General features: G+C 37.4%; 1 long non-coding RNA gene across 1 annotated transcript; it reads left to right on the forward strand.

Annotated features, from left to right (window-relative positions):
* Positions 1-5,924: 5,924 nt before the first annotated feature.
* Positions 5,925-7,223, forward strand: LOC143617703 (uncharacterized). The gene is made up of 3 exons (XR_013150872.1): positions 5,925-6,041; positions 6,769-6,844; positions 6,921-7,223. It is a non-coding gene; the product is annotated as an uncharacterized LOC143617703 (long non-coding RNA).
* The last annotated feature ends 5,427 nt before the right edge of the window (positions 7,224-12,650 follow it).

Below are 12,650 nucleotides of genomic sequence, written 5' to 3' on the forward strand. Positions count from 1 at the left end.
ATGACATCACGAGGAACTCGTAATGTCCGTACCGCGTCCGAAACGCTGTTTAGGGATGTCTGCCTCTTTCACCTTCAGCTGATGATAGCCAGCGTTCTTCGGGCGTCGATCAATCCTGAATCACAGGCCGCTCTGTCATTGTCTGATTTTTGGTTGTCTGATCACACTCGAAATTATGTATCTACTTATCATATTTTTGCCCCTGCTCGGTAGTCAGGGACATCCACAATAGAGCCAGTGCGCTTGACAAGATCTCCTTCTTTAATAGCAGTATCACTACCAAAGACAACAATCCCTACATTCTCATTCTCAAGATTCAAGGCTATTCCTTTCACACCGCTGGCAAATTCAACCATTTCCCCAACTTGAATCTCGTTCAACCCATAAACACGTGCAATCCCATCTCAGTTTGATCTGAGATCTATCCGTGAGAACCAACTTGAACCTTGCAGTTGGTCAAACAGATCATCAATCCTTGGCAAAGGATACCTGTTCTTCACCGTCAGTTATTCAACTCGCGATAATCTGTGCACATTCTCATGCTTCCATCCTTCTTCTTTACGAACAACACCGGTGCGCCCCACGGGGAAACACTTGGTCTTATGAAACCTTTGTCGAGGAGTTCTTGCAGTTGGGACATCAGTTCTTTCATCTTGGACGGCGCTAAACGGTAAGGTGCTTTCGCGACGGGTTGGGCTCCTGGTACTAAATCTATCTGGAATTCTATCTCTCGCTCCGGTGGCAAACCCCGGAAGATCCTCTGGGAATACTTCTGGGTAGTCGCACATGATAGGAACATCTTTCATTTCTTTTGTCTCGGCCGTAGCGTTGACAATATACGCCAGGTAGGCACCGCACCCTCGCCTTAACAAACCCTCGGCTTTTATCATTGAAATGACTTTAAGCCCAGAACTTTCCTTATCACCATAAACCGCCACCGCACTGCCATCCAAGGACTTTAACCTTATTATCCTACTCTTACATACTATCTGAGCTTCAAACTCAGATAACCAATCCATTCCCAAAACCACATCGAACCCTCCTAAGGTCATTACATACAAAGTAACTGGGAACTCATGTCCCTCTAACTCTATCTTACAGTCCTTAACCATTTTCATTATTGTAACCGAAGTGTCACTAGCGGTCTCTACTATAAAAGTTTCAGACACTCGGCAACATTTCATTTTAGCTAATTTACTAAATGGAGTAGCTACAAAACTTTTATTCGCACCCGAATCAAACAATACAGAAGCAGAAATACCGTTTACTAGAAACGTACCAGTCACAACATCTGGAATCTGTTTAGCATGCTCCTGAGTCAGCATGTAGGCTCTTGGCCTAGTCTGATCAGCATCATTCTTCCCACTCCATCCGGTACCACCATCAGTGCATTCCTTAGCAAAATGTCCTGGCTTACCGCACTTGTAACATGCGGATTTTGCAGTACAATCGGGAGCATAATGCCCCACCTTTCCACACTTATAACAGGCATTCGATCCCAGCCTGCATTCCCCACCATGAGCCTTACCACACTTATAACACACATCAGATCCTTTACCCCACTTACACTCACCCCCGTGCATCTTTCCACATGTCTAGCACGATCTCTTCTCCCAAACTCTTGGTTGCTTGTTCTTGGGGTTCCATAACTGAGTACCAGGTCGTTTGGCAGGAGCGACCCACTTCTTCTCTTTCTTCTCTTCCATAACCACCTCATCTTCCAAGTCCTCATAAACCGTTTCTGCGAGCCCCACAGCATAATCAAAAGTACCTGGTCTACCCGCCTTGACCAAGACGCGAATATTCTGCGGCAGTCCCCTCAGGTAACACTTGATCCGCTTGGCTTCAGTGTTCACCATGTCTGGCACCAACCGAGACAGGCGGTTGAATTCAGTGGTGTATTCGCGGTGTGTCATCTTACCCGCCTTCAGACTCAAACTTCATTTCAACCCTTTCAACCTCTGCATCCGCATAAAACTTCTTCATCACCAGATCTTTCAAATCATCCCACCGCATAGCTTTTATCTCCTCTCGGGTCTTCCTCTGTTCAACAAATTCCCACCAGTACATAGCCTCATCACCGAATGATTGAGTGGCATAACCCACAGCTTGGTCGAGACGGCACTCGCTAATACGGATAATCTTATCCATGGTGGTTATCCATTGAAGAGTAGCGATTGCGTCTTCCAAACCGGTCAGCTTCGGCGGGTCACAACCCTTGAAGGACTTATAGTTGCACCTACCTCGGCCTCTTTTCCCGTCATCGGCTTTCACAGAATCAACCCCACTCGGGGCCTCCCTCTCTTCTTCTTCGTCTCTCCTACCATCACCTCCAGCCCCTTCAGCAGTTCTTTCACGGCTTCCAGCAGACTCTCCAAGAGTCATATTCTTCACAGCAGTGGCTACAGCTTGAACAATAGCTGCTTGGATTGCGGGATCCAGTTGAACCCCTTCATTGTTGTTCGGGTTCCCTCCAGCTGCGCTTCCCTCATCTCCGGTGTTGGAAGCTGTTTCAACCGAAAGTTGTCGGACACGACGAGGCCTGCCACGACGTCCAGTGTGACCTCCAGCTCCCACATTTCCTCCCGTTCCAGCCATCGTATTCTAAAAAGGGAAAACACAAACGTCATCACTCAAGCAACTATTTAGTACAAGGATAGTAAGGCTAACAGGTAATAACAGTGGCCAGCGGTGATTAGCTGTTCACGTTACTTTCCGTGTCCTATACACTTCCCTTTATGAGTCTATTTGTGCTGGTTCTACTTAAACATTTAGTCAATCAAAACAATCAATTAATCCTATCCCTAACGTACACATATCCTTTCTTTATCATTTAACATACATCATTTAATCATACATCTTACCTTTGATGAGCTTGCTTGAGCGACACGTGGCATTCTTGAACTGGCATCTTCTTTCTTTTCTTACTTAAATCCCATTCTCTGTTTAAGTCTAAGCATGTAGGATGCTTAAATCTCTCGAACTTTTCTCTGATAGCAACTTGTAAGGCCCCGTTGCCGGTAGCCCTACTTTGGTGTTGGATTTACTCATAAACGCAGTTCTAAAATCAGAGTTAAAACATTCTTCAGATGCCAGGCTTTCATAAAACATTACATATCAAATCATAAACATGCCTTAAAACATTCTTCTTGTCTTTCGAAATTAAAACATAACTTATAAAACATAAAAGGGTCCTCAGATGCCAGGCTTTTATTCTTCTGCCATGTGTTCCACTCACGCCAGCTGTCTCATCCTACTCACCTGCGTGCATACTAAAAGTCAGCTACGCTGAGTGAGTTCTAGTTAAACATACATCATACAATACATTCACTTACCTTCAACCATGCATCCGAAGATACATAATAATTACTTTACTAATTTACTTTTATTTCATACCTTCATACATACGTACATACTTTATTAAGTTCATACTTTATACTTACTGTCCATTCTATCTCAGATATTATTATGGTCTGATCCCTTCCTTTTCTATCTCGGATATTATTAGGGTCTGATCCCTTCCTTTTCTATCTCAGATATTATTAGGGTCTGATCCCTCTTTCCTTTGTCTATCTCAGATATTATTTAGGGTCTGATCCCTTTCTTTTCTATCTCAGATATTATTAGGGTCTGATCCCTTTTTACTTCTCTATCTCAGATATTATAAGGGTCTGATCCCGTCTTCTCTATCTCAGATATTATTAGGACCTGATCCCTATTTCTTCTTCTTCGTTCATACCATCTTTACATACTCATACATATACTTTCTTTAATAATTATAACATACTCATATATCATTCATATATTTATATCACACACATTCATCTTTCATATACATACCTCCCTTTTCCACACGTGCAATATCCGAAGATCGTTCACGTATTGACAAGCTTTCATTCACAATGTACATACCTCCCTTGTCAACACGTGCAATATCCGAAGATCGTTCACGTATTGACAAGCTTTCATTCACAATCATAACATAATATCTATCACATAAATCATACATGGCATACACTTACCATTTAAGGTAAGCGTATTAACTATCACATCGAGTATGCACACAACCCCGAAAACATAACAAGAAAATGGGACTAGAAACTCACCTGTATCCGGTTTCTTTCTCCGTTTATCGTGATTCCTTTCTTTAACTGTGCTCTGCTATCTGTATATAGGTTTCAAGTATCAATACTCGTCTAATCTAGTCTACGGTCTAGCATTAGTTTTCTTTTACTTGGTCGTTAAGCGAACTTAAACAGTTAAGCGAACTTAAGCATTTAAGCGAACTTAAACAGTTCAGCGAACTTAAGTATTTACGCGAACTTAACTTAAGCGAACATATTAGTGGGCGAACTTAGCTGATGGCGAACTTAAAAATGGCGAAATTAACTTGGCGAAGTTAAGCGTTAAGCGAACTTAGCTTACAACGAAGTTGCCTACTGCGAAGTTGCTTACAGCGAAGTTGCTTAATGCGAAGTTATCCAGCGACGGTCACTGGTTTGGCTTTAACCCCACTAATCGGCTATGTTTCAATGTATAAACCTTTTAACCATCCTCGTAAACGTTCCCATGGTCAACTTCGGATAAGACTTGACCCAGATAAGCGTAAAGTTTGGACCTTTAAGCTAAAACGTTCAAAACTAGATCTTAGGGTTCCATTTTAAACGAGCCGTTTATGTTCATTAGGTTCGTTTTATCATCAAGCGCGCTACTTTCCGTTCCACCCAGACCCGATCCACTATTATTTCACGTTTCAATACTAAACGTTTATAAAACGTTAACTTTAAGATTGGAACATACCTTTATACGTTCGATTGGTCGCGTTTCGCTTGGTTATCTTGTATCTAGCTTGTATATGAGAGATTTATTGCTATTCGATGTTCGTTGGTCGTTTCACCCTCATCCTCTCTCTCGGCCGTAAATAATAATAAGGAAGTGTGTGTTTTTGAGTTTGTAGAGATTTATGAAAGATGGAAATGATGGTTAGGGTTTTAGGATGGTTTAAGGGGTATTTATATCCCTTAAAGCCCATGGACCTAAGGCCCATTACCCTTAAATCCATCTTAATTAATCCAAGTCCATGACACTTTCTATATTTAATATCAATTAAATATTAACACACGATAATTAAAACACGACTTTCTTTATTTATTATTAGAATATTTAGAATGTTACATATCATTTGTTGAATCACAGCAAACAAATATATGTGTTTTTCAAAATGATGATGCAAACTTATTATTAATACATATATATATATATATATATGTGTGTGTGTGTGTTTTATTGTTTGTATTAATGTATTTAGAAGTAATAAATGAGTGTTGTACTAGTTTCTTCAAGTTGAAGGTTTCTATTACTACATTTATATAGTCTTAAGTTTTTGTAGAGTCAAGTAATCAATTATACTATTATAGTTTATAGTTAGCATCGCATACACCTGTTGAGGGGCTTGGTTGATTTATGAGCTTGGTTGAATTATGTGTGATGATTATTTAAATTAACAAATGTCAACTATAATATTGTTGGTAAACTAAAACGAACGTGACAATTATTTGCTATGTAAGGTGAAATTATATAAGATATGTGGCAGGGCCTCTCAATACTAAAACACACACATATCATTTAGTGTATAAAAATGAGAATGAAACATATTTGTATTAAAAGCATTCGGTGACATTTTTGTTATACATGTTTTTGATTAGTTGATTTATATTTGTTTTAGTCTCTAACGATGTTTGATTAGTTTAAACGATGGTAATTTTGATAGACGTTCAAGTAAGAATAATATAAAGTGGAATATTTTATTAACTATATCTTTACATCCACTTTTTATATTTGGTTGTTACATTTTGACCCTTCAATTATTATAAGTTGAAAATTTGGAAGGAATTTTGACGGGTGTTACATCATGTTCGATAATGATGATAATAGACTGAAACTGAACTATACCCGTATTTTGAAGGTGCAATAACTGTTTAAAGGAACCCGAATGAAGCTGCTCGGAGGCCAGATCGAAGATAACCATCACTGGTATACAGGTATATGTCGTTTTCAACCTCTGATTTAATAGTTTTATGATTCTGAGCATAAAACCTAGATATTTGATGGATCGGGCTCTTTTGCTTATTCTCTTCTCTTTAGACATAATGAGGACTTTTTTTCTACCTCTGTTAGTAAGGAGAGAAACATGTTTGGGCCGATTTAAATCCCATCTAATAAGTTAGTATTTTTGTTTCGATTTTTTTATCTACCTTTTACTGTTAGGTTGATCTTTACCCTACATCATATGTCAATTAGGTGTTTATTAATGGTTTAAATAAGTTTTTATATTTCATGTTATTTGATATATTATATATGTGATTGAATCAGTTAGAATTCATAAATCATTTTTCAATATAACTTGAAGATGTTGATTTTCATAGTTAACTAGAATTTCCAAATAGATTTTGATGCTGCAAGTTTGTGAGCTGCAAAGTTCCAAGAGTTTGACATTTTAGCACAAACCATTCAGGCTTGATCTGGTCTTGAGTTATCATTTTTCATATTTATGATGTTGAAGGCATAGGTAGTTATTTTGTCTTTTTAGCTTAATTTTTATACTAAAACAATGTTTTAAAATTTTGTTCATGGTATTTTATAATGTAATGGATGATTATATTGTCTTTATGTTTCTACATGGTGCAAAATGATCAAATATGTTGCTATATTATCACCTATCGCAGTGTAGGTACACTTGCCATGAATAATTTGTTCAATGTTTTGAAGTATGTTTGGACCGGTTCAAGATTTGAGGATCCCATATCAGCAAAATCAGATGTTCGTGTTCCCTCTTACAGCTTAAGTATGGAAGCTCACAGTTTGTTCTGTTTTTATAAGTTGACTGTATATTGAATTAAATAATGTGTTTTATTATGTAGGAATTTGAATAAATTGTGGTTTCTCAAAGTGGAAAACAGATGCACATTCCTTACCAAGACTCGAAGTTGATTTTTATACTACAAGAATCCCTTGATTCTAATGCAAAGCTTGCCATGCTCTCTGCCATATATCATGTAAGCTAATCCATACTGTTTAATAATTTTTAGTTAACAAAAAATTTGGGCCTAAATTCATTATCTCTGGCCATTTATTTTTACCCAAAATCTCAACCAAAATGGTAAAATGAAAAAACTGATACCGAACCAAAGCAAAGCAGAAAACCCAAAAACCTAAACCAAACGGTCTTTGTAACATCCCGAATTTTATATTAATAAATAAAAGAAGTCCATGATTTAAAAGCGAGTGTTAATTTTTAATTAATATTAAATATAGGATGAAGTATGGACTTGGGTAATTAATATGGATTAAGATGGTGGGATGGGCCTTAGGTCCATGGGCTTTAAGGGATATAAATACCCCCTTGAGCCATCCTAAAACCCTAACTTATCATTCTATCTTTCCATAATCTCTACACACCCAAAACACACACATAAACACCACTATTGCGCCCGTGAGAAGAAGGATGAGATCCGAGACCGATTCTAGCCTAAATCTTTGATATACAATCAAGATACAAGATCGTAGTTCATAACCAATCTTAACCGTGACCTAAAAACGGGTAAAGGCACGTTCTTTATCGTTAAAGGTTATGTTTTTATAAACGTTTAGTCTTGAAACTTAGAACGAGATTAGATCGGGTATAAATGAAACGTAAAGTTGCGAACTTGATGCTAAAACTAACTTAATGGACCTGCAAACAGGTGCAACTCGTTTAGAATGAACCCTAGGTCTAGTTTTGAACGTTTTAGCTTAAAGGTCAGAACTTTATGCTTTTCCGGGCCGAGTTTTACCCAATATCGATCATAGGAAATGTTCGCGGGGTTGGTAATATCATACCAAGGGGTTTCATGTGAAAACGGAGGTGATTATGGGTGTGAAGTGCGAACAGTAGCCGCTGCTGGGCAACTTCGCCTGCGGCTAAGTTCGCCTGCAGCCAAGTTCGCCAGCAAGTTCGCTGAGCAACTTCGCCTGAGGATAAGTTCGTTTAATGCTAACTTCGCCTAAGGCTAAGTTCGCTTAAGGTATAAGTTCGCCATGTTAAGTTAGCGTACAGTTAATACTAAGTTCTCCTAATACTAAGTAAAAGTAATCTGATACGATAGGACGAGTATTAATACGTATAACTTATATACAGTCAGCCGAGCTCAGTAAAGGAGGGATTAACAACTATCGAATGAAGAAGCAGAGTTCAGGTGAGTTTCTAGCCCCATTTCCTTGTTATGTTTTCGGGGCTGTATGCATACTCGATGTGAAGTGTGAATACACTTACCTTAAGTGGTAAGTGTATGCTATAGATGTTATACAAGTAGCTAATAAATAATACTTGCCGGTGCGTCAACGATCTTCGGATATTGCACGTATCGCCAAGGATAGTGACTGTCAAGTGGTTATTAGTGTGTATGATTGTTGATGTGACTTGCTTATTATGTAAATAATGTGCTGATAGGAAGTGGTTATAGACAAGTAGAAGTATAGTGTGATAGAAGTGGATAGGGGTCTAGTAATAGAGTTAGGGGCATAACGTGAGCACGTGGTAGAGTGAGTCTATGCGTGCCTTCGTTATTAAAGTGGCATAAAGTGGCATAAGTGGCATAAAGTGGCACTAGTGGCATAAGTGGCATCAAGTGGCATAAGTGGTTAAGTTGTTGGGGTAATTAAGTGGCTAAGCTGTAGGGGTAATTAAGTGGTTAAGCAGTAGCGGGTTAGACTGGGGGTTATGTGTCTTCGGACACGTATATGATGTATGTAGTGGTTGTATGATAAGTTTCTTAATTAACTAGAACTCACTCAGCGTAGCTGACTTTTAGTATGCACGCAGGTAAATAGGCTAAGGCAGCTAGTTTGAATGAAGACACATGACATTGAACCGAAGAGGCTGGCGTCTTTAGAAGAATGTGTGGTGTCTTTTAAGTTATCTTCTAAGTTGGGCTTATCTACTCAGCCAAGATAATGGGCTTAACATTTATGGATTTAGTTAATTCAGGCCCAACTGTTCACTATCTGGGCCCAACAGAGGACTGGGACGACCGAGAACTCGTCCGTTGACCGAGAACCTTGGTTCTTGACCGAGAACCCTCTTGGCCGAGAACCCTTCTTGGCCGAGAACTTGGGTAGACCGAGAACTCGTGTTGACCGAGTTCCCATTTTGGCCGAGAACCACCTGGCCGAGAACTTGGGTTGACCAAGAACTCGTGTTGACCGAGTTCCCATTTTGGCCGAGAACCCTTGGTCACCAAGAATTCTTGCTAACCGAGTTCACATGGTGGCCGAAAACACCCAACTCACCCATTCTTCTATCATATGATTCTGTCTTACCCATATTTCCTGATTCATAGCTCAAATCTTGAACTTTTAATCTTATATCATCATCTCCCATACCCGTTTTACACCCATTACTATCCCAGCTTCAAGATCTATCTCGTTTTAGGCATAAAGCTTGGACCTTTATAATTTTAAAATGTTCTAGGCTAGATCTAGGGTTCATCTTTTAGCCGTATACTATCATTAGACCATTAGGTTCATTTTAATCATCAAGTTTGCATTTTTATGAAGCATCTAGACCCAATCTACTCTAGGGTCAAGTTTCATAGCAAACAATTCACAAAAACGTAAGCTTTAATCATAAAGAACATACCTTTAGACTTTAATAAGGTCACGGCTAGCTTGTTATGAAGTATTGATCTTGTATCTAGCTTGTATCCCAAAGATCTATCAATAAAGGTTTGATTTTTGATCTCGGTTTCTTACTCTAGGTGGCGGCCGAAATAGGAAGGTTTGTAGGTGTGTTTTGTGGTGTAAAGTGGATAAGATGGATGGAAAATGGAAAGATTTAGGGTTTAAGGGGGTATTTATACTCCCTTAAGCCCATGGACCTGAGGCCCATCTTTCCTTTTTAGTCCATGATTAATCCATCTAATTAGCCTACTTCTCTTTCCATCTTTTATTATTTTATTTATTAGTCCAAGTAAACTTTTCCATTACGAATAATATATAAAATATTATTATTTGAGATTCGGGATGTTACACCTGCTGAGAAGAAACAAAAAGTGTGAATAAAATCAATCATCAATCAAAAATAATAACATAAAATTAGTTTCAAAACATATTTATATTTATAGTATACATAATAAATAAATCGTAATTAATTATTAATTATGATAATTAAGTTGAAACATAATTAAAAAAGATTTAAAATTCAAATTCAAAATCAAACATTAAATGAATGATGAAAGAGAATACTTTAAGAGAATTGATTAATCTTATTTTAATTTATTATTGATTTATTTAATTAAGATGAAAAATAGAGAAGCTATTGATATACATGGAAACTCTAGTGAACAACCAATAGAAAGGGAGGATTTTGACATAAAGTCGATTGCTTTAATAGTATAGTTAGATTAAGTAGACCTAAGTGTTCTGCTAATCTAAATAGTTGTAAGGTGATAGATTATGTGATAGGTCTTGGTTGATGAATTGCTATATTTAGTTCTCTGTAAGGAGTCCTTCTAGGTTTGGTTTATATGTCTTATCTATGTAGTCGAGTGAATTCTTTAAGCTACCTTTGATTAGCACGCTGTAAGGTATTTCTTATAGAGGTACTTTTCATATAATAAATTAGCAACTGTAAGCGAGTCTAATTAAACCGGTAATTTTAATAGCTTATTAGGATTCAATAAGTGTCTTCTTGAGAAGGGTCAATGGTCCCGTTCTGGTTTCCCATTAAGTGAATGGTTTAAGATCCCGGTTCCATAACTTGGCATTTTCCAACCACTTGATAATTGATGCATTATGGATTCTAGCCTAGGTGGTTGTTCGTCATCATCTAAATTAAGTCCAGCTTCAGGTCGTCTTAAGTTTTAGTAATTAGTTTTAATATTAGTTTAATCTTAGTATTTAGTAAAACCCCTTTTTAAGAATAAATAAATAGTCGTGTCAGTAGTTGAGTCTAATTTAGCTAGTTAACGTAATTGAAAGAGTCGGTGTGGTTCGATATTCAGACTTACATAGCGATACTAGAGTCGACCGGTCTACTTGTAGGTTAGTAGTTTTAGAAAAGTTAAGAGTCTAGAATTATTACTTAGTGTCTAGATTAATATAATTTTAGTTACTAATTTTATAACTACTTCTAACAAATCAAGGTTTTGGCGCCGTTACCGGGGACTCTTGACGATTGCGTTCATTAGCTTTGATTAGACTTACTTGCTACAAACGTGCTATTTGTTTTATTTTTGTTTTTGTTTATTTTGAGTCGTAGGAATCTAAGTAGTTTTTTAATTTAATTTTATTATTTTCCTTTTTTGTTTTTTTTTCGAGTCTGTTTTAAGTTGTAAGAGTTAGGTTAATATAGTTTAGTTTTATTGCTTTAAATAGTTTTATTTAATATATATTTTTTATTTTACTAATATTTAGTGCCCGTGATCCTTTTTTGTTTAAGTTTATCTTTATAGTGATCTTCATGGAGTATTACTACGGGTTCGGATTTGAAGAAGACCACTATAAAGATCAAAGAGGTTACACAGTGCGGGAGTTGGAAATACAAGCAATTATATACCACTTAGAGAAAAACAACGTGAAGCCTAAATTCTGCATGGTGTTTGATAAGATGGGGAATGTTCTTGGTTGTAAAGACTCATCTGGTGCAAAGATGGATCACATACTATATCCAGAAGAGATATTAATGGATTTCTTACGTGTCATCCATAGCTGTAATACAAGTACACCAATTCCGTATGAACGAATTATGGAGTATTTTCGGCTAGGCTTAATGAGTCAAATACAATTTAATGAGACAACGATCGAGTTTGAGGATGTTGTGTTGCAGAATAAGATAAATGAGTGTTTTCCCTCTTTGGAAGACGAGTTTAGAGATGGATTTGGTGAAGATTTGGTGGATTTAACGGATGTGGATGAGAGAGATTTTAACCCCAAAAGAGATCTTGAGGAGTTTGAAGTATTGCTATTCGGGGAGCCGGTTAATAAAATAAATGCCAAATACAAATCACAAGAGATATCCGAAGAATTGAAGAATAAAGAGCTCCATCTCGTTGTGAAACATCATTTGCATATGCACGGTGAAGCTGATCGGTTTTTTGAAATATTTATTCGTGGATCGCTGCATAAATCAAGAGTCTCAAGAAGGAGGATATTTGGACTCAGGAATCAAAGTGTGCCGAATTTGTCATATCCTCAGAATTTCAAGAATTTGTGGATCGAGTTGAATGCATATTTTTGGGCCCACATGAGTTTGGAAATTAGTTTCTTCCCAACTAATTATAAAAGAAGAGTGTTGAGGAGCACTGATGAGAAAATGATCAAGGAGAAGCCTCCTGATTGAAGTTTCAGGAGTAAGTCTGGCTGAAGACTTTTTTAAACTTATCGCTTTTCGGGAGGCAACCCGGTACTATATTTTCATATTATTTTATTTTTATATTGGTTTTATTTCTTTTCTCTTTCGATTGTTTCTTCTCTTATTTGCAGGTTGTTCCATGGTTGCTTATGATATGGTAGATGAGATATGGTTTTAAACAAGTGTGAGGATGCCACTTTATTGGTACATGTGTGTCAGTAGTTCATAGTCTAGCATTTGTAATCGAGTCTGTAATGTAATT

Source organism: Bidens hawaiensis, unplaced genomic scaffold (assembly GCF_021521415.1).
Source record: "Bidens hawaiensis isolate Kalapana, Puna unplaced genomic scaffold, B.hawaiensis_p1.1 tig00057042_1, whole genome shotgun sequence".
Taxonomy (NCBI): domain Eukaryota; kingdom Viridiplantae; phylum Streptophyta; class Magnoliopsida; order Asterales; family Asteraceae; genus Bidens; species Bidens hawaiensis.